The 20,478-nt window shown below is 35.7% G+C and overlaps 1 long non-coding RNA gene across 1 annotated transcript in view; it reads left to right on the top strand.

Annotated features, from left to right (window-relative positions):
- The window catches only part of LOC138693448 (uncharacterized), a 452,326-nt gene extending 434,332 nt beyond the window's left edge, over window positions 1–17,994 (top strand). The window contains exons 2-3 of the long non-coding RNA XR_011330322.1: window positions 12,490–12,580; window positions 14,743–17,994. This is a non-coding gene — a long non-coding RNA (uncharacterized lncRNA). The remainder of the gene's footprint in view (window positions 1–12,489; window positions 12,581–14,742) is intronic.
- The last annotated feature ends 2,484 nt before the right edge of the window (window positions 17,995–20,478 follow it).

The raw sequence follows: 20,478 nt of genomic DNA, 5'->3' as shown, positions 1-20,478 counted from the left end.
GACTCGAAACTCGATATCTGGACCTTTGCAATCCAGAACACGAGTTGGCATTGAATGTGAACTGAAGATCTGTAATCGTAGCAGCTTGCTGGTTGTTGCAGTGTTACAGGATTGCAATCGAGTGAGATACACTTCATGCACGGTAATTACTAGGTGAAGGGCTGTTCTACCTCATGCACGGCAATATAGGCAACACATCAGACTGCAGTGTTGGGCGGGTACCAAACTTCATTCTGCAATTGACGTGTTTTATAGTTGTTACTTTCACTCCTTTTACAGGAATTGGGAACAGGGGAATATTCAGTTAGCTAAAAATAGAAATATAATTTACACATTGCTGTAACGTGTGCGTACTTCACCATGTTGTGTAATAGCGAGTAAAATAATTACTTATTTAATTAATAAAGAACTAATATTGTGCCAATTCGGACGGTATCATTGTGCAGTAGCTATCAATTCCCTATTCTGGATATAATATTTTAGTTGAAAATGCCTCGACCGATTGGAATGACGATGTGTGTGTGTGTGTGTGTTTGTGTTTAATGAGAGAGTCATCGGTGATCCAATGTAGACCGCAGTTGATCTATTAGGCCTATACCTAAAATGCCTATGAGAGAATGATTTGATGAGTGAAATCTCTTAGCGCGGAATTTCAGGCCTGCAAGTGACACAGAGATACCTGAGGCTGTTCCCTAACGGTCACCAGAGGCAGAACATCTCCAAATACCAGAGGATCTGGGTAACTGTTACCACGAAAATAAACGATTAATGATGTTTCAATTTATTTCGCTTCTTATTATCTGAAAGTCTCTGTAATCTACTATATTATCTTCAGTCTTTGATCTTTCATATTTTGCACTAGCTATAATGCATATACCAAGTCGCATTACCGCCGTTTTGAAGAGAATTCTTCTAATTTCTTGGATCGTATTGTAACTATGGACGAAACATTAGGATCCAGAATCAAAAGGTCATTCAAAAGAATGCAAACACTGTTGTTCTCCCCGCCCAAAGAACTTTTTCGTTCCGAAATCGGTAGTGAAATCCTACTATCAGTTTTTTGGGGGGAGGCAACGGAACAATTATTATGGCATACTACTTAGAACAAGGAGAATTTGTGATAGGAACGTATTTCACTGCACAACAGAAATTGTTTATATTACTTTTTTATGTTTGTTATATAAATTCAATACGCTGAATATGAATCCGATGTTAGTTTTGCTGAAATGCAGTAGGCCTATGAGCAATAAACAAAATAACCTATCCACATTTTACAAAATTCATACTTGCATTGACTCGGTTCATTCGTATGTATGGACCAAGCTGCAAAGCCGTTTACTAATTCGTCCCTTACACAACGAATGTCTTTCGCATACAGTGTAATACCACTCCATCCGACCAGTAGTTATTCGATATATTGATCGCAATCGATTGTGTTATTTTCCCGCCAATTGCTCAGCGCAGTAGTAAACAAAGTGGAATGTGTATGTAGTGGATACTTTGTGAAATATGTCGACATGCAGAAGATTCAGACTGTTAGCAGACTCATTTTGTTGTGTGTGTGTGTGCGTGCGTGCGTGTGTGTGTTTTTTTTTTCCATAAGGCAAAAACAGGTGAAACATAAAAATTATGCCTGCAGCTAAGTTTTGTGTTGCGTACAAGACGTATTTTGGAGAATTTGTGGAAGATCTTCATTAGTAACTAACATTCGGGAAAATTATCGTAGTAAAGTTTTCAATTAATTATATTTTCTTTCAAGCCAATGCACCCGCTCATAAAGTCCTTGTTTGCTTTGCAGAAAAATTGATCTACTCGTAGTTGATTTCAGTTAATTGATTTAGCCTCTCAGACTGACCCTATTTTCTAAACTGAAAAGAGAAACATTGAAGGTAAAGAAGTTTTATAGAATGAGCCTATATATGGAAGACCAAGACAAACAGATTGTCTTAACAGGCTTAGAATTTCTTTGTGGTCATTGTCCTGAGTGAATACATTTAAAAGTTGATTATGTTGATTAAATAACAATTAGTTTTGAGATACAGTAACTTCCTCTGTGTTAGGCTAAGAACTTATCAATACCGTACCGCAATTTAAATAACCTTGCGATATATATATATATATATATATATATATATATATATATATATAATGTGTATTTTGTCATAATTATGTATATATTTTATGTATGTATTTATACAGGGCTACAATATGTCAATATGTATGATTTAATTACAGCCCTAATATATCTTCCGGTAAAATAGGATTCTATAAACTTGGAAATTCAATTATGTCAAAATCTTTGACAAAGTTGGTTTTACTTGTAAGAATCTGGACGATGCGATGTACGTATAAAATTCAGTTGTTTCTCCAAGACCGGATATTAGAGCTTCAAAAAACTTATGTATGATGATGCTACACAAACTATGCACTTCGTCACGTTTCTGTTAGCGAGCTTGTGGAACAGTAACTGTAAATGATATAGTAATGAACATTTCACAACTTTTCTATAGCGAATAATAGCAGCATATTCTGGTCTATCGTTGTTTGTGAATTAATTTTGCGTGATATCTCATTGAGTATTCGTATTATAACTCGTGTGAGGTTTGAAAATAACCTGTGACGTGAAAAGTACAGTTTTTATAGTAGGCTACGTATGTGTGAGGCTAGTGGTTTTATAGAACAATTTAAAATGCATACTGTGTTGCTGTTGTAGCTGTTTACCTTTTTTGCCACTCTTTGTCACGTATGATTTTTTGTCAAGCTTATGTAATGATACGGCTCTATTAATAACACATTTTTTATGAACATGAAGGTACTCGTAATATTCATACATGTCTTACTAGTTGCCTACGGAAATTGATATCGGTTTTTTACAAGCCGTAACTTCATTGAATACATATATCGAAAGACTTGTTAATGTGTCATCGCATCACATTACATGAAAGGTGAAAACTTCATAACTTCCTGTATGTTTTAAGAGCCACAGTTTGTATATATGTGCTCCAGTGGCTGAATGGACAGACTTTCAGACTGTCATGCCGGCGGCCCGGGTTCGATTCCCTGCCAGGTCTGGGATTGTTTCATTGAAAAAATTTATAGTGACACTTGTGACGGACAAGATCGCAGTTGGGGTTTTTCGCGGGGTTTTCCCGTTTTCTCCAAAAATTATGCATTTAAATAATTCCGTCACCATTTCTCCATTTCGTTATCATTCCATACCATTCCCCGAACGCCGGCTGGCGACGGACGGAGGGTGCTGGCCTAGGGACGAGTGGGGTTGCCTGCTCGAAATCTGGGTACACAGAGAACCTTAGTGTGGTCAGCTGGTATGGGTTTTGGAATGCGTCACCAGAGGGTCAGCGCAATAGATCTTAACAGGTCGCAGTGCCGTTAAATTCAATTCAGTTGTGTATATTGATAAATTAGTGAAGTTACTTGTTAAATATCATTAACATCGTCATCATCACCATCATCAGCTGCAATGTCAAAGTCTAATGCAGCGTTAATACAAATACTTGTACATATGGGTTAGTACTAGAGATGAACAAAATTAACTGCCGCTCTCGCTCGCTGTGTTCGCTGCATTTGTCTTTCGAGTCTCGGCTCGTCATTCTCGAAATAGCATTTGGTCGGCGTGGAAAGATTTCGTAACTTTGAATAACATATATTATTGAAATAAATAACATTAGAGATGTTTAAATGAGACAAAAAGACAAAACAGAACAGTATCTTAGTTATCGAAATGTTCTGGTTCTATTATATGATAGACCTATGGTTATATAAATAAAAAAATTATCAAATAAATTTGCATTTATAAGAAACATAAAATATGACATTAATATATTTTTACTTGAGATTGCACACTTGATCTTAAACATATGACCGAGCGGGCTAGCGGCGTGGTAGAGGGCTGGCCTCACATTCGGGAGGACCGGGGTTCGATCCCAGGGGCCGGCAATCCTAACTGTGGTTTTCCATGGTTTCCTCAGTTATTTCCAGGCAAATGCAGGGATTGTACCGGCCATGGACGGCGATCCTTCCCTTAATCCTTTCATATGTGTGAGTGAATGATGTGTAATGTCTTAAATGTTTGTGTTGTATCGAAGGTGGCCCTGGCATTGAGCTGATCCCTCATCCGGGGAGGCCCTCCATGTCCTTGTGTGGTAAAAAATGTACTATGTGATCCATAGTAATTCCTCTCCCGACAGGTCGCGGCTCTGTAAGGCCCGGGTGGCGTGGGTAGTGTAAATGCACCTAGAAGGGAGAGGTTAAACTGAGAGAAAGAAGAAGAAGATCTTAAACATATGAAAAGAAAATACCTAGCCTTTTAATAAGGTACTAATAATTAAATAAAGAGTGGGGGACGGATTATTATACACTGAAAGGTAGAGATGTTTCAGATAGGCTACTTGATTGTTTATACATATATAACAGTTACCAAAGTAAATAAAAGTTCTGTCAGGTATAAACAACTCCTGACTTCGGGACTTGATCACAATATCGAGTCTCGAAAGACTCGGAAGACTCTTTACGTCAAGGACGCGACGTAATAGAACATTGTCGTGCGGGTTTTCGGCTTTGCGGGCGCTGTTGGTCTCGTTTTCTCTATCATTGTTCATCACTAATAATTAGAAATGAACAATGATCGAGAAAACGAGAAAAATTAAAGATTTCAAATATCTTGGAAGACATAAAAATTACCAACTCCAGTGGCTATAACACGTTCAACGAATGGAATCAACACGGCTACCAAAACTAGTTTTCAAACACCAGACCTAGATGTTGATACAGCGTCGTAAAATAACCCAATAAAAAAAACACCAGTCTTGAGGACGTAGAGATCCAGGACGACCTAAGCAACGCTAGATTGATCGAGAACATTTATCTTGAGAAAGACAGAAACAGCTCAACGGAGCCTTAGTCTGTAAAGTTCATGATGATGATGATGATGATGATGTTGAATAGACTATTAAATATACATTTATAAGTTATTTTCTTCTCTTTAGAGAAACCTAACCTTTGAGGAACATAATATATGAATCAGGATTAAGCCAATTTCACGTTCCTTTTCTGCTTTTAAGTAACTGCTACCTCGCTTTTTAATTACCGTACTTATTCTTAAGCATAAACTTACACTATCTGTACAGAGTTTGTCTTTCCCGCGCTCTTACTTAGAAGAGAGAATAGTTAACTCGTGTGCCGCTTGGAATACTTTCAGTGAGTACTAATTAACGTAATTGAAGGATATGGGGAAAAATTAATTTTGTAACTCTCATTCTTAGAATTTTGGAGCTGAGTGCAAATAAACCTGCACCAAACGTTAAGAAAGTTAGATGAATGCATGATTATCGTCTTCATTTAACTTGGATCCAAGAGTGAGGATTACCATTGTTTTTCCCCATAGGTACCTTTGAATTTGAGGATTGCCATTGTTTTCCCCATACCTTTCAATTTATTCATTATACAGCTTGAAAAGATATAACCTGTCAATCTAAAAAAATACCATGCTTATAGCCATTCATCATATTATGGATTTTGTTATAATCCTAATTTTTTGATGACATAAAACTTTGAACTTGAAGAACACCGACGCGTCGTGACGCAGTGAAAAGCGTTCTTGATAAAGTTGAATCTTTGCCGTCGTTACGTACAGTGAATTAAGTGAATATGACAAAGCTTCTGAAGAGAAAATTCACAGTTCGTTCATATAATGTCATCTGATTTCAATTGATTTCACCTTAATCCCTGTTATCAGCTGTTTACTGCTGCTGATGGTGTTAACTATTGGCGTGTACGCCGTGATATTGTTCAGGCAAATTTATCCAGTTTTTGTACACTGTTGCTCTCATTTACAAAAACATCGGACTTGCAAAATTACTTTAATCAGAAAGTTGTTACAGTTTCAGCAATACTCGTACTATATTAGACCTATTATTCAGTTTCTCAGCTTACATTGTTGCTTCCTGTATGATAAATAAACCTAATGAAATGAAGATAACCATATGATTGCAGCACAACTTACAAAATCCCTATACGCACGTGACATTATACAGATGTAAATAGTGTTATTTCTTTGCCCATAAACAGACTGAAATAGGTTCTATTAGTAGCGTCTTGTTCCGAAAGGATTCTTGCGTTTCTGTGGGGAATAGGAATACAAGTATTTGCAAGTATTTTTCAATTCTGTTAACCCGGCAGCATGGCTGACCCATATGTTTCGCAGACACTGCGTCCCTTAACGGCCTGAATCATCCCCGGGATTACCTAAACGTCTGCAGAAGGGTTTTATACATATGCACGGCAAGAACATAGTTGAGAATGTAAGTGTTTATTAGATTCGGAATAAAATATTAGTATCCTGGGTGGCCGTGCTGCATGCATTCCCGGCTTTGTGTTGTCTGCAGTATTTCGTTCCGAGGAAAAAGGAAGCAAGAATGTATATTTTTATCAAGAATTTCATTCCCAGCTACAAAATCCTTTCTTTAATCCGGCTTTTCGCGAAACTGTTTCGTTTGTCGTATGTTTGCTTTTCTAATAGCTCGGAATTGGATTCTTCTTCTTGTGTATTTTCGCTCCCACATTTTTTTGTCGCCGCTTTCAGGTGGCGCTCTTTTAAGTGTAATATAGTTGGTAACGCACTTTTGTTTTTTTATATAGAAGCAGCAGGAATTTTTTTGTAGTAAGAATTTTTGCAGAGGGCCTTAATTAATTTCGAACCGAGCTTCTTACTCACAGCTTGTGTTTATAAGTAGGACAGTCCGCTATCGGTCGCATTCTTATTCGTTTCATGAGTCATATTGCCATGCTCTTTGAAGAATACGACGTTGCGTTGGTACAATAATATATTTATCTTTCAATCCGAGAGGAGAAAGGACGTTGTGTTTTATTTAGTGGTGCTTCCGAACAGAAACATAAATTTTCGTCAATACTCGTCTGGTATAGGTCTCGCAAGCACGGAATACCGACGGAAGGAATGCGAATCAAACACTGCGATAAGGAAGAGCGGCCGACAGGAAAGGTCACGAGATAACTTGAATGATATTCAAGAGTACAGTCAGAAGAGAAATGACATCGATAGAATCAGTCTTGCGTTGTGATAGTTACATTACGACTTTAGTTTGTTCCATTGCATGTGAATACGTGTCATGTATCGCACTGTATTATTATTATTATTATTATTTCATTCGTAAACATATGTTGCGTAGCTTCGAATTTTTCTCTTGCTACGTTCTTTATTTCCATAGCGATGTCCTCATTTGTTCATCGTCTTGGAAAAGAGAGTACTTCCATCGGCTCGCACCTCTCCCACCTCGGTGTGCTACATACACACTTCAAAACAGACAGCAACGCCACCATTGCTTTTCGGTAATCGTTTCTTGTGCGAGCTATAGGCCTACATCTTAACCGATTAGGAGTAAATATTCCATTGTTTATATACAGAGTGCCTTAGGAGGAATGTAAAATACTTCAGGATAATGTAGTTTGAATTCACCTACATCGATTTAACCTAATATACAAGGACATCATTTTATTTTTACTTCAATTTTTGTTGTACCTGATTTTTTTAATGTACTTCACTCCCACCCTTTCTATTAATGAAGTTCCAACCGTCCTCCACACAGAACCAAGGCCGCATATGCAGTCAAAGACGCCATACGGTTATAGTAAACAGTATTGAGTTAGTGAGTATAGTACGTTCCAGAAATATGGTTACGTTTTCCAGTGAGAAAGAGTTTTCAATATTGAATCATATTTTTGCACAAATACTGTGCGTCGTTTGCTTACGTCGCATCCCGGTTTCCCCCACCTGCTTTTGCTCGCTAGTGGGTGGGCTGTCTTAGCTCTTTTCTGAAAACATTTGCTATTTGCAATTGGAGTCTACGTAATATTGTACAACTATTTAAAATAACTTAAATAAAAGGGCCTCGTTAAGTAATTAACTGTCACGTGATTTCCCCCGTTTCTTCAATCCTGCGAAATAACCACTTGGACGGACAGTAGATAGCACGTCTGAGTAATTTTATCTTTTCGGATCGGTCAGAAGTGAAGATTGAATTTAATTCAAAGGTATAGCTAGGTTAATATTAGAAATGTTAGTAAAAATAAAATGATGTCCCGATACCTACGTTCGAAGTCTAACGGTTGTGGAGAAAGTAAGGGGAGAAATACTAGAATGTCTTCCGGTTCCGTATTGTATCGTATTTATTTACATTCTATGGTATTCGAGCATCGCTTCACAGCTAGAATATTCAACATGTCAAAAAATCGTACTACAAAGTCTTAATTATAGTCACAGCCTAATTGAAATATATAGGCTACAGAAGAGTTTCACAATATACTAGTACAACATAAGGGGTTAATATCGATACTTAAAGTCGACCTGGTTGGCAAGTTGGTATAGCGCTGGCCTCCTATGCCCAAGGTTGCGAGTTCGATCCCGGGCCAGGTCGATGGCATTTAAATGTGCTTAAATGCGACAGGCTCATGTCAGTAGATTTACTGGCATGTAAAAGAACTCCTGCGGGACAAAATTCCGGCACATCCGGCGACGCTGATATAACCTCTGCAGTTGTGAGCGTCGTTAAATAAAACATAACATTCGATACTTAATACAAGACAGAAATACTCATGCAGCGTTGTTGAATGTCATAAATTCACCTACAGCAGCCAAGAGCATTCGTGGCACTCAGGGCCAAGAGGAGCATGACAGGTATCCCCCACTCCTCGGTTACGGAGCGCTGAACGCAGTTTATTTACTTCCCATGAACATCTGTAATACAGTCATTGGTGTACTGAACGACTGTATGGGGTCGAAATGGACGTTTATGGTATGTTTCGGGAAAATGCTTATTTCATTATATTTAAAGATGGTAAGATGCATTGTGTATTGTAAAAACAGTTACAAAATATAAAAGTGTACAACGACGAAGGCACTAGAAAACTCATGCAGAATTATTGATTTTGAAAGATAGGTATATTTTATAGACAGGAAGACAGGCTTATTTTATATTTAAGATGACGCCAGGAAAAGAAAATATATGGATCTGGTGAAAGATTTGGAATTGGAAGAAAAATCAAATTTCAATCCTGCATTAGAAGCAAGCTATGACATTGCATATGAGATAGCACATTTGTTTAAAAAATAGTTAATTAAGGCATCAGATACTGTGTGTGTCCTGAAAAAGCTTAAATGTTTGAAGGAATTTCCCTGTCTAGACCCTGTGCCACTAGGAGGATTGGGGATCTTGGCTATGATCACAATGTTTCGAAATCCATTTAACATAAATGTTAAATTTGCTGACCCAGACTTTCAAAAGGAACTGATAGACCTGAAATGTGATTCTCAATTGCATGATCTGTGTTCATCTCTCAGATGAAAAGAACTTTATAAACATATAAACTCTTCACAATAGCCTAAATTATATTCAGTTTGTAGCTATTTTTGGTTTTACATATATGTAAGAGATGATATTTTGTCATATGAATATGACAAAATTTGCATTCCGTTCTCGACTTACAGACAAACATTTAAATTCCTGTTTACATAGGCTATAAACATTTCTAATATTCAACCTAGGATTACCAAAATTGTTGCCCATTCAATGATGGAAAATTCAAAATAAAATTCATAATAGAATACATTCATGTTCATCTTTCTGGTGTTCTAACGCGTAATACTACACAATACACAATTTGCCTAATAAATACGTATTAGCTTAGCTCTTTCGTGCACGGCTGCACGGTTGACATATTAAGAGACACACCACGGCTCGTGAGGAAGGTGGGGAATCTTCATTCGCTCTCTATTCTTCACCTCTTGTGCCCGTACTGACCTACAGAATAGAAAGCGTGAGATATTAGATATTTCTTTAATTTGGCCTAAAAATAATATGTTTTGAGTTTGATTTGTTATATCCATAGGGAGGCTATTAAAAATGTTTACTTCCATATAACGCAATATGATAACACAATATGTGGATAAAAAGGGAAAAATTGAGACCGTATCGGGTGAAGTTCCTGGGTAGCTCAATCGGTAGAGCATTGGTACGCTAAACCAAAGGTCCCGGGATCGATACTCGGCCCCGGAACAATTTTTCCCTTGAATTTTTTCAAGTCTACTTCACAGGGAGCTTTACCTGAAAGCTAGATTTGCATAAGTTATTAATTTAATAACGAATTAGTCCAGAGGAAAGCCTATTTTCAGACATTCTATGGCAGCGGTCATCAGCACAGTGCACTCTCGGCTTCGCGTCTTTTACCCGCGGATAAGAGCTGCACTAGCGTGCATTCGTTGCTGCTGGCTGGTAAGCTCCTTCCCTCTCCCTTCTAGCCTACGGAGCAGATTCCAATACACTGCTTACCTTTTACCCACTTCATCAAATGCTGATGACCATTGCTCTATGGTATTTAGCATCGTGACTCGGCCCTTCTCAACTTCTATTCATTTCACCGTGTGTTGCAAATGAAGTGTAGTCGTATGGCAGTTTCAATTTACCGTTTTGTTCTTCTTATGTACACTTATTAAATACCGTTTTAATAATAATCAGAGTTTTAGAATATACGTTTTTAAATTAACTAGCTACATAAGGCAATATTCAAGGCCATTACACTGAGGAAGAAAGAAGACCACCACGTTTATTGTGTCAGGTAAGATAAAAACATTACAATTAAAATATATTGGACATAGTAGTAGTCCTAAGGTTAATTGTTTGGTTTATTTTGTTGTAACAGGTGGAACGTCAAAATCAAATATTTTTAAGTTATAATTTAGCTGGTATACCAATTGTATTTTGTTTGAAATATTACTGTCTATAGTTGTTGGTCTAGGTCTATTTCCGTTAATTTTATGTTTTTATCTTTACACAAAACATTTAGTAAATCACCTACTAATGTCTACCAAATGGTCAAATAACTTCGTAAATTATCTTAACCCAGATATGCGTACCGTCATTTTAAAAGGACAGTGGTCAATGTTTCAAATTAGCCTCTATACAGTTATCGCATTTGCTTTTTCATAGGTGTCACTATTACTGGTCTTAATTAGAGGCCTGCTGGTAATGATAATTCTGGTCGTCGTTGAGTTTGAGATGTGAAAGTGAGAGTTGTTCGTTTATTTCAGCTATGGCATCCGAGACGCAAATCAGGTATGAAAGCTAAATATTGTTACAGTTCGAAATTATTTTACAAATTGTTATAGATCAAATGACTCCTAATAAACATAAATATTACGTGAAACCACAATACGTTTGAGATATCTATTCATTGCGACATTACAATGACGAAAACTTATGTGTCCTTTTAAAAGGACAGTAGGGATATCCCCATAATTTTGAAATTTTGTCGTTTTTTTCAAATTTTTGTGGATTTTCCCTGCATGAAATGCTATCTACGTTTGACAATTTTGCTACGGGCGAAATTTCATCTCAAATACAGACATATCATTATAATGCAGCCTACAAATGCCACTGAAGACGTAACAGACGAGGATTCAGGGGACAAACGTGATGTAACACCTACTAATCTATCTGGTTCACAGCTTGCAGCAAGAGCAGAAATATTTCAGCATAGTCTTCTTGAAGAGGAGAGGGAGGGGTTAGCAATGGAGTGACAAATTTGTTGTGTGTAAACAGCAGACACAAGGTCATAGCAATGTTTCTGCGAACACAGCAAATTCTGAATAATTTCAAGGGAAAAATTATTCCGGGGCCGGGTATGGATCTCGGAATCTTTGGCTTAGCGCACTAACTCTTTGCTACACAGGATCTACACTCGATACCTCTCAACTTTTCCCTTTATATCCACACACCTCAAGTGAGCTGACAAAACTCCAGAAACCCAATTTTGAGTGCACACAAACTCTGTGTGACTTGAATTGTGGTTTTCTGTTAACATGTTTACCTACAGTGATTTATATATTATGCAAATCTGGCTTTCAGGTATATATGTACTTTAATTATATACTGCATTAAATTTGATTTGTAAAATGCACAAAAATTGCAAAAAAAATATTTTAGGCATATCTGGGTTAATATAACTCGAGAACTACTAATTTAGATGGAATAGACAAATTTAACCTTAAATAATATTTTACAAATTTATAACGCAGAAGTTTTGAGTTTGTAAAGTTTCAGGGTCCATTTCAAGGATGTTATACGCGTATTAATGTTACGAATGAAATATAAATATTATTCATTACAGTATGCACATTCTTCTGAAATAGGCTATTTCCTCATTTAATCTGCTGAAACTAGGGATGTCATAATACCCTTTGTTGAGTTAGTAAGTAACTTAGGGCAATGAAATTAATTTTGAGTGTGGTAGGCCTATTGATAGTTACAGTGCCTTTGGCCACAGAAACAATGTTTTACACAATTTTTGGTAATTTATGGTTAGATTTAAGTATTCAAATAATGGCTTTTCTGTTATTTCTGTACAAGATAGGTTGTTCACTGTATATTCCTAATTGAATGCTAATTTAAATGTTTTTAGATGTTCGGTGAACCAAGTTCAAAAAGGCTGAAAAAGGGATACCACTACTCAGAGTTCTGGAGATAGAGCTGCCATCTGTTCTGGATCTGAGGTGAGCAAATTGAAAATAGGATATTTTGTTGAATGTACTGAATGAAGTTTTTGTTTAATTGTTTTAATGCCATGCTTTGAAATTTTGATTCAAATCAAGTTGGATAGCATTAAGCATCATTTTTGGATTCTGACAAGATTTTTTTTGTATATAACAAGTTGCTTCACTGACAACTGATGAACACACTGTGTGTTAATTTGAAAAAAAAAAACACTTGCCAAGCAATTTTATATAAAACTTAATTTCTAATTGAAGACCTGAGAATGATAAGTGGATAAAGACCATTTGTTATGAGATTGAGATTTTAATGCGAAACGCAACTATTGCTCTTACTTCATCTATTGGTAACTTATGAAATAGTAGTCAAATACTTCATACAAAGAATACCAGATAGCTCTGAATATTATCGTTATTAGATTTTCACTTTTGTTGAGAAGCAGAAGTGGACAAAGACCAGATTTATCCTTTTCTCACTCTCAGCGTGACACACACGTGCTCATGTCTGAAAGGACTGTATGCGATTGAAATTAATTTGGATTTAGCTGTATATCTGTACGATTCGCCATTGCCAATAACTCAGAAAAAACTGGGTGATATTTTGAAGCTTGAGAAGTTCATTTCTCCAATGTATAAGCAATCAGTGGTGATCATATTCGTGAAGTAGGTGGGAATAAAGTAAAGGGCACAGATATGAACTCAAAGTCACAATAGTAGCATATGAATATGATATGTTTCCTGACAGCAGACATTAATATTTTGGTAAATGGTATTTATATTTATATTACATGTTGTCTTGAAATAATTTAAATTCTTTCTTTGAGTGTCATAACTGGATACGTTTATTGCTCATATCTGTTAAAAATAATATAAAGGGACTTAGTTAATTTTTACTAAATTAGCCTGAAATGATTATTTCATTTATGCTAAAACACATTTTAAGTGAAGTTGTTAAGGTAAAAAGTAAATCCTGAAAAGACAAAGTATATGATTATGTCTTGTGACCAGAATATTGTACGAAAAGGAAATATAAAAATTGGAGATTTATCCTTCGAAGAGGTGGAAAAATTTAAATATCTTGGAGCAACAGTAACAAATATAAATGGCACTCGGGAGGAAATTAAACGCAGAATAAATATAGGAAATGCCTGTTATTATTCAGTTGAGAAGCTTTTGTCATCTAGTCTGCTGTCAAAAAATCTGAAAGTTAGAATTTATATAAACATTTATATCACCGGTTGTGCTGTATGGTTGTGAAACTTGGACTCTTACTTTGAGAGAGGAACAGAGATTAAGGGTGTTTGAGAGTAAGGTTCTTAGGAAAATATTTGGGGCTAAGAGGGATGAAGTTACAGGAGAATGGAGAAAGTTACACAACGCAGAACTTCACGCATTGTATCCTTCACCTGACATAATTAGGAACATTAAATCCAGACGTTTGAAATGGGCAGGGCATGTAGCACGTATGAGCGAATCCAGAAATGCATATAGAGTGTTAGTTGGGAGGCCGGAGGGAAAAAGACCCTTGTGGAGGCCGAGACATAGATGGGAGGATAATATTAAAATGGATTTGAGGCAGATGGGATATGATGATATAGAGTGGATTAATCTTGCACAGGATAGGGACCGATGGCGGGCTTATGTGAGGGCGGCATTGAATCTTCGGGTTCCTTAAAGCCATTTGTATTTAAGTAAATGTTTTTGTCATTTTGTATTCAAATAAATTCAGAATTTTGATTCAAAGTGAGAACTGGATAACTCCATTGTCATTTTTTATTAATAAATCATTCGAGATTCAATTGATATTTACTTTAATGGCACAAAATGTAAATAATATCCGACATTTTTCAATGACTATGAAAACATTCACTGAATGATGAGAGAAAATTATGAAAACATTTTTCTCAATTATCTCAAAATTACTGTCTTGGTTTTTATCCACTTATATTCTCAGGTCTTCAATATGATAGAGCTTTGTTTCTGTGTTTAAAAAAAAAATGTACTTTTAAACATTACTGTAGGCCTATATAGTAAATTGCGTTGTTTTGTCGTCGTGCTGTTGTATAACCTACAATGTCTTAATTTGCTGAATTTACATTTTATGAACTGGGGATTCTCAGATTGTATTGATGTTTATAATATGATTTCTTTTATTTGTATTTTAGGTAAAAATCATCGCATTTGCACAAGATTTTCCATCAGCTGTAAGCGAACTTGAATATATGGACGAATCTCTTCTTATATTATACGAGCTGTTTGCAGGAGAAACTTCTCATCAATCAAAATAAAAGACTTAAAAATAGGTGCCATGATAACTGCTTCAAGGCGATTTGGTAAAACAGTTATAACTTGGACATGATTATATGTTTTTTGGAGATACAAAATGATGAGCAATGTGATGATCAGGGAAGGGTAATTCCAGTAAATGAAAGAATTAGTTACAAATTATTCAAAGGATTGAAAATTATGAGACCAGACTATACAAATTTTGTAAATATACATTTTGGTAAATATCCGATCTTTAAGATGAATTTCCGTTGTCGTATTACCGTAGTCTAGTATATAAAGTCACGAAGCTTAAGATGATTTTTTGCATTTCTCGCGATAGAACGCTCTGAGAGCACTATGAACAATAGACTATGCTGGTATTATTTCGCATTGTCTGTAATGAGGCAATAGTAACGATCCTAGTAGTTAGCAACTGTCTTGGATGCATATTCCCACGTATTGAGCTTCGTGACTAATATACTAGTCAGTGGTATTACTATTGAAAATGAGGATAAAATGGTAAATTTTTGTAGAGTAATAATACACAATACTTTCAAACAAAATTCATTTCTAAAAACAAGTCCAAGGTTATCAGAAGACCAGAGGAAAGTATGTGAGAAATGGTGCAGTGATAGGAAGCGTGAAAATTTGAATGAGAGTAGAACAATGAATGGTTTAGCAATTCTCTGTAAATATTTATGCTTACATTTTGAGAAACCGAAATTTTTTGTTCTCACAGACGAATATGACTCACCAATCATGAAAGCAGTGTTTAATTCTAAAATGGATCTTGAAGAACTTTCTGGCATCTTGAAATTTTACATTGGTGTGTTAGCTTCACTACTGAAAGACAACATCCATGTATTAGGTGCTGTTGTTACTGGCATTGAGGTTTAGTCATTCCTCTGAACTTGACACTCTTACTACTTACCAGTTTCTAAATAATGATGGTTATCATTTTATTGAATATTATGATAAAGAGGTGAATGTGCTTCTTTTCAATTGTGAGTTATCCAATAAGACAAATGAGTTAAAGATACATACAATGGTTATATAAGCGAAAGTGGTCTGTACACCGTGTATAATCCTTACTCTATTGTGAAATATGTGGCAGGTAAACATTCTAACACACTTAGTCATTGGCCCTGTTTTAAAGCTTCAAGAAGCATTCCAGCATCCAGTCTATAGAAGAGTGTTTACCTCTTTTTTTGCCAGGGATTTTGTACCTTTTGATATCCAATTTAAAGTTAAAAGGATAATCTTGTAGCCTTGGCTAATATATAGTATGAAAGAAAAATGGTGCCTAAAGCTGATGTTTTTTACATTTCTGTTAGAGCAAAGCTATCTGTCATATGTAGGAGGCCATGAAAGTAAGTTAAAATTTCCAAATAAAAAGGTTGAGAAAGAATTTGTTGACCACTCGAAGACACTTACATTACATGGAACGGGATGAATGAAACTGCCATTGATGACTGTTCTAATTCATTTGTAGAACTGTTTTCTTCTATTGGAAAAGATTGTACAATGTTTGAAGCTGCTTTGAATGATGTACAAAATAAAGTGGAACACGTATTTTCTGACGAAATGTTATTAAACATTGGCAAACTAAACCATGCAGTAGTGCAACAAATTCTTTTTCTTCCACTATATAAAGCAAATTTTATGTAGGCTATATTAGTAAAATTTTGGCTTCATCCAAACAAGACCAGATATCGTTATGTATAAAGAGAAATGTGAAACAATAATTAAAATGAAATATGCTACAAGGAAAAGTGATTCTAGAAACACTCCCGACAGAGGTTTAAATCAGATAATTAAATATAAAGTATTATGAACAATTTAGGAAAATTTCAACTGGTATTGAAAAACATATTTTAATGGGATTGAGTTTCATTGCTGATGAAAAGTTTCTTCAAAATGTCATGTTTTCTGGGGAAAAATGGTGCCAGTATACCAATTATAAAAGATGAAACAATATTTCGTGTTCCACTATTTCTTTGTCCATTCATTCACTCATTCACTCATTCACTCATTCATTCATTCATTCAGTGTTCTGCCCAAGGGCAGGTATTTGACTGCAAACCCAACATTCTCCAATCTTTCCTATTTTCTGCCGTCCTCTTTGTCTCCCATATAATCCATATATCTTAAAGTCGTCTATCATCTGATATCTTTTTCTGCCCCGAACTCTTCTCCCATTCACCATTTCTTCAGTGCATCCTTCAGTAGGCAGTTTCTTCTCAGCCAGTGATCCTACAAATTCCTTTTCCTCTTTCTGATCGATTTCAGCATCATTCTTTTTTCACTAACTCTTTTCAACACAACTTCATTTCTTATTCTGTCTGTCCACTTCACACATTCCATTCTTCTCCATATCCACATTTCAAATGCTTCTCTTCACTTTGTCGTAATTTCCATGTTCATGCCCTCATACAATGCCACACTCCACACAAAGCACTTCACTAGTCTCTTCACTAGTTATTTTTCCAGAGGTTCAAAGAAGATGCTCCTTTTTCTATTAAAAGCTTCCTTGGCCATTTCTATCCTTCTTCTGACTTCTTGACAGCAACTCATGTTACTGCTTATAGCATACCCCAAGTATATGAAGCTGTCTACTTGCTCTGTTGCCTCATTTAGAATTCACAAGTTTACCTTCTTTATTTTTCTTCCTATGACCAAAGTATTTGTCTTATTTGCATTTAATTTCATCCCATACTGCTCACAGCTGTATATATCGATGAACTTTTAAAATTGGAGTAAACGAATTTTTCATTGTATAATAAATATACCTACTGCAGAAGCAGAAAATAAATTTTTGTTTGTTTTAAAGCATTGTAATATTTTTTGACTGAAATTTGTAATTATTTATGAACATCATTATTCGCTGTGTTAAAATAAATGTTTCTTGAAAGGGCAACCTTATTCTCTTATAAGTTGACCTATTATGCGATTAAAATTATTAATTATTGATTTTTGCATATATGTTTTGTGTTCACCATGCCATCACATCCTATCACATTACCCATTTATTAATGATAAACCAGTATCAATAAAATTACCGACTTAAAGTCCTTGCATTAGGAAACCATTTAATATTTTATGTATTGCCTACAGTTACCCATTATTACAAGACAGTTTATAATTTTTTTGAATAAATTTCAATCACTGCATCACTCTGTGAAAAATGCACCCAAAATGTTACAATCAGAAATGGTAAGTTAAGCAAGCTAGTTAAAATGTGATTATTCATTTCATGTTGTTTATCTTGCAATATTCAAAACTAAAGGGAATCATGTTGTCTACAAGGTACTTTTTATCATCGTATGGACTTAGGGCAACATTTGTTACTTTTATTTGTGTACATTTGTAGTTTGTGTGACTGTAATCTGTATATTTCTTCTATTGTTTTTGTTTATTAAATAGATAGGCTTTGTAGTTATTAAATGGTTTATGCTCTACATTACTTTTTTATGCCTTTACATACTTTCTTTTCTTTAATATCCATCCGAAAGACATATATTTCCTATTTTAAACCAACACACACTTTGATAGGTAGTATACCAGAAAACTCATCTTTAAATAAGCCAAGTACTTTCTAATTAACATTAGGCATATGTATTGGAAAATAATCTGGATAGTCACTTGTTTTTAGGTAGATTATTTTACGACGCTATATAAACATCTTATGTTATTTAGCGTCTGAATGAGATGAAGGTGATAATGCCGGTGAAATGAGTCCGGGTCCAGCACCGAAAGTTACCCAGCATTTGTTCAAATTGGGTTGAGGGAGAACCTCGGAAAAACCTCAACCAAGTAACTTGCCCCGACCGAGATTCGAACCCGGGTCACCTGGTTTCGCGGTCAGACGCGCTAATCGCACTTGTTTCCGTGGGCGTACGCAAGGGGGACTTACCGGGTTTGTACTCCACCCTTGAACTTAAAAAGAAAAGACCTATTTGAACAATATCTTGCATCCTTTCTTTAACATGTTTACTGAAGAAGAGAGAGAATTTGGTTATTTCCAGCAGGATGGTGCAACAGCGCATATATCACGCAATTCTGTGCAGATAATTGAAAACGTGTTTGGCGATAGAGTGATTAGCAGAGGACGGTGGCCAGCTCGTTCTCCTAATCAAAGTGCATGTGATTTTTATTTATTATTTAAAACAAACAGTGTATAGAAGAAATCCACGAACACTTGAGGACATAGAGAACGAAATCCGGAGAGTAATAAATGTAATTACGCAGAAGAGTTGCAGCAACGAGTGTCACAAAACTATCTTCGGAGACGCCAGGAGTGTTTGGACCAAAATGGGCATCACTTTCAGCAGTTCCTATGACCTTCAGGTAAGACTGAGAAAGAGACTTTATCTTTTAATTTATTTTCAACTTGCTTATTTGTGTCGTATGTTGCCGAGAAAATTTAATTTAATTTATTTTCAATTCTTTAATTTATCTTTTAATTTATCTTCAACTTGTTTATTTGTGTCTTAGCCTATGTTGTCGAGAAAATTTAATTTAATTTACCTCCAATTCCGACAACAACTTTAATAATATTTTTTGATAGTCTGTACACGAATAATTTTGATAATTCCAGTATACTAAATACTTCAAATATTGGTTTGTATAGATAAATTTATTTGTTTTTGCCGCTGATGAGACCAACGTTTTCATTGATAATGGTTCTGTACTGATAGAGACTAGAATTAATAAATTTTGAGCATTTGTTATACGTTTTTGTAACTTTAACATTTGTGTGATTTCTAACATTCTCTGTTTGCTTTCCATACACACTATTATTTACCAATTTGAAAAGTTCTTTTTCAGAGTCGTTTTTTGCTTCTTTCCTAAGTTTGATATTCTTTTCGATATTTAGCGTAAGCAGCTCATGTTACTGCTTATAGTACACTCCAAGTATATAAAGCTGTCCACTTCCTCTACTGCCTCATTTAGAATTCGCAAGTTTATCATCTGTATTTTTCTTAGTATGATCATGCTCTTCGTCTTACTTGCTTTTATTTTCATCCCATATTGCTCACAGCTGTCATTTAGCTCCAGTAGCATATCCTTTAGTATCATTTCTTCTTCTGCTAACAACTTCATATCATCAGCAAATCTTATGCACTCTATTCTTCTTCCTCCTACTATCACTCCTCCCATGTTCTGAAAACAGTTGTTTACTAAATTCTCCTAATAGATGTTGAACAGGGTAGGTGATAAAAGACATCCTGCTCTTCTTTCAACTGTTCTTCCATCTTAGAATATAAACGTCGATTCAGTATTCCGAAGAGAGTCTTTGCCGAGTGCAATATTAGACTGATAGTCCGAACTTCTTACATTTCTTAGCATTATTTTTCTCCGGTATTGGAATCAACACTGTCTCCGTAAAATCTTCAGGCTATTCGACTTTCTCATATACAGTGCGTTCGTAGCTCGGCGGCCTTGCACTGGGTGAAGATTGGCGCACCTGCCGCCAGAAAAGTGCTGTAGCTACCGCTGACGCGCCAGTCAGTCGGTTGGATCTGTTGTGAGGGAAAGACGTCTGACGCGTGTTGTGAGTAAAATTGTGTTGTCTCGTGGTGATAAAGTGTCTATCAATAATGGTTGAGTACATTTTAGAACAACGTATTTTT

This window comes from Periplaneta americana, chromosome 17 (assembly GCF_040183065.1).
Source record: "Periplaneta americana isolate PAMFEO1 chromosome 17, P.americana_PAMFEO1_priV1, whole genome shotgun sequence".
Classification (NCBI taxonomy): Eukaryota; Metazoa; Arthropoda; class Insecta; order Blattodea; family Blattidae; genus Periplaneta; species Periplaneta americana.
The sequence above is the reverse complement of the archived record's forward strand: the minus strand, read 5'-3'. Positions and strand labels throughout refer to the sequence as shown.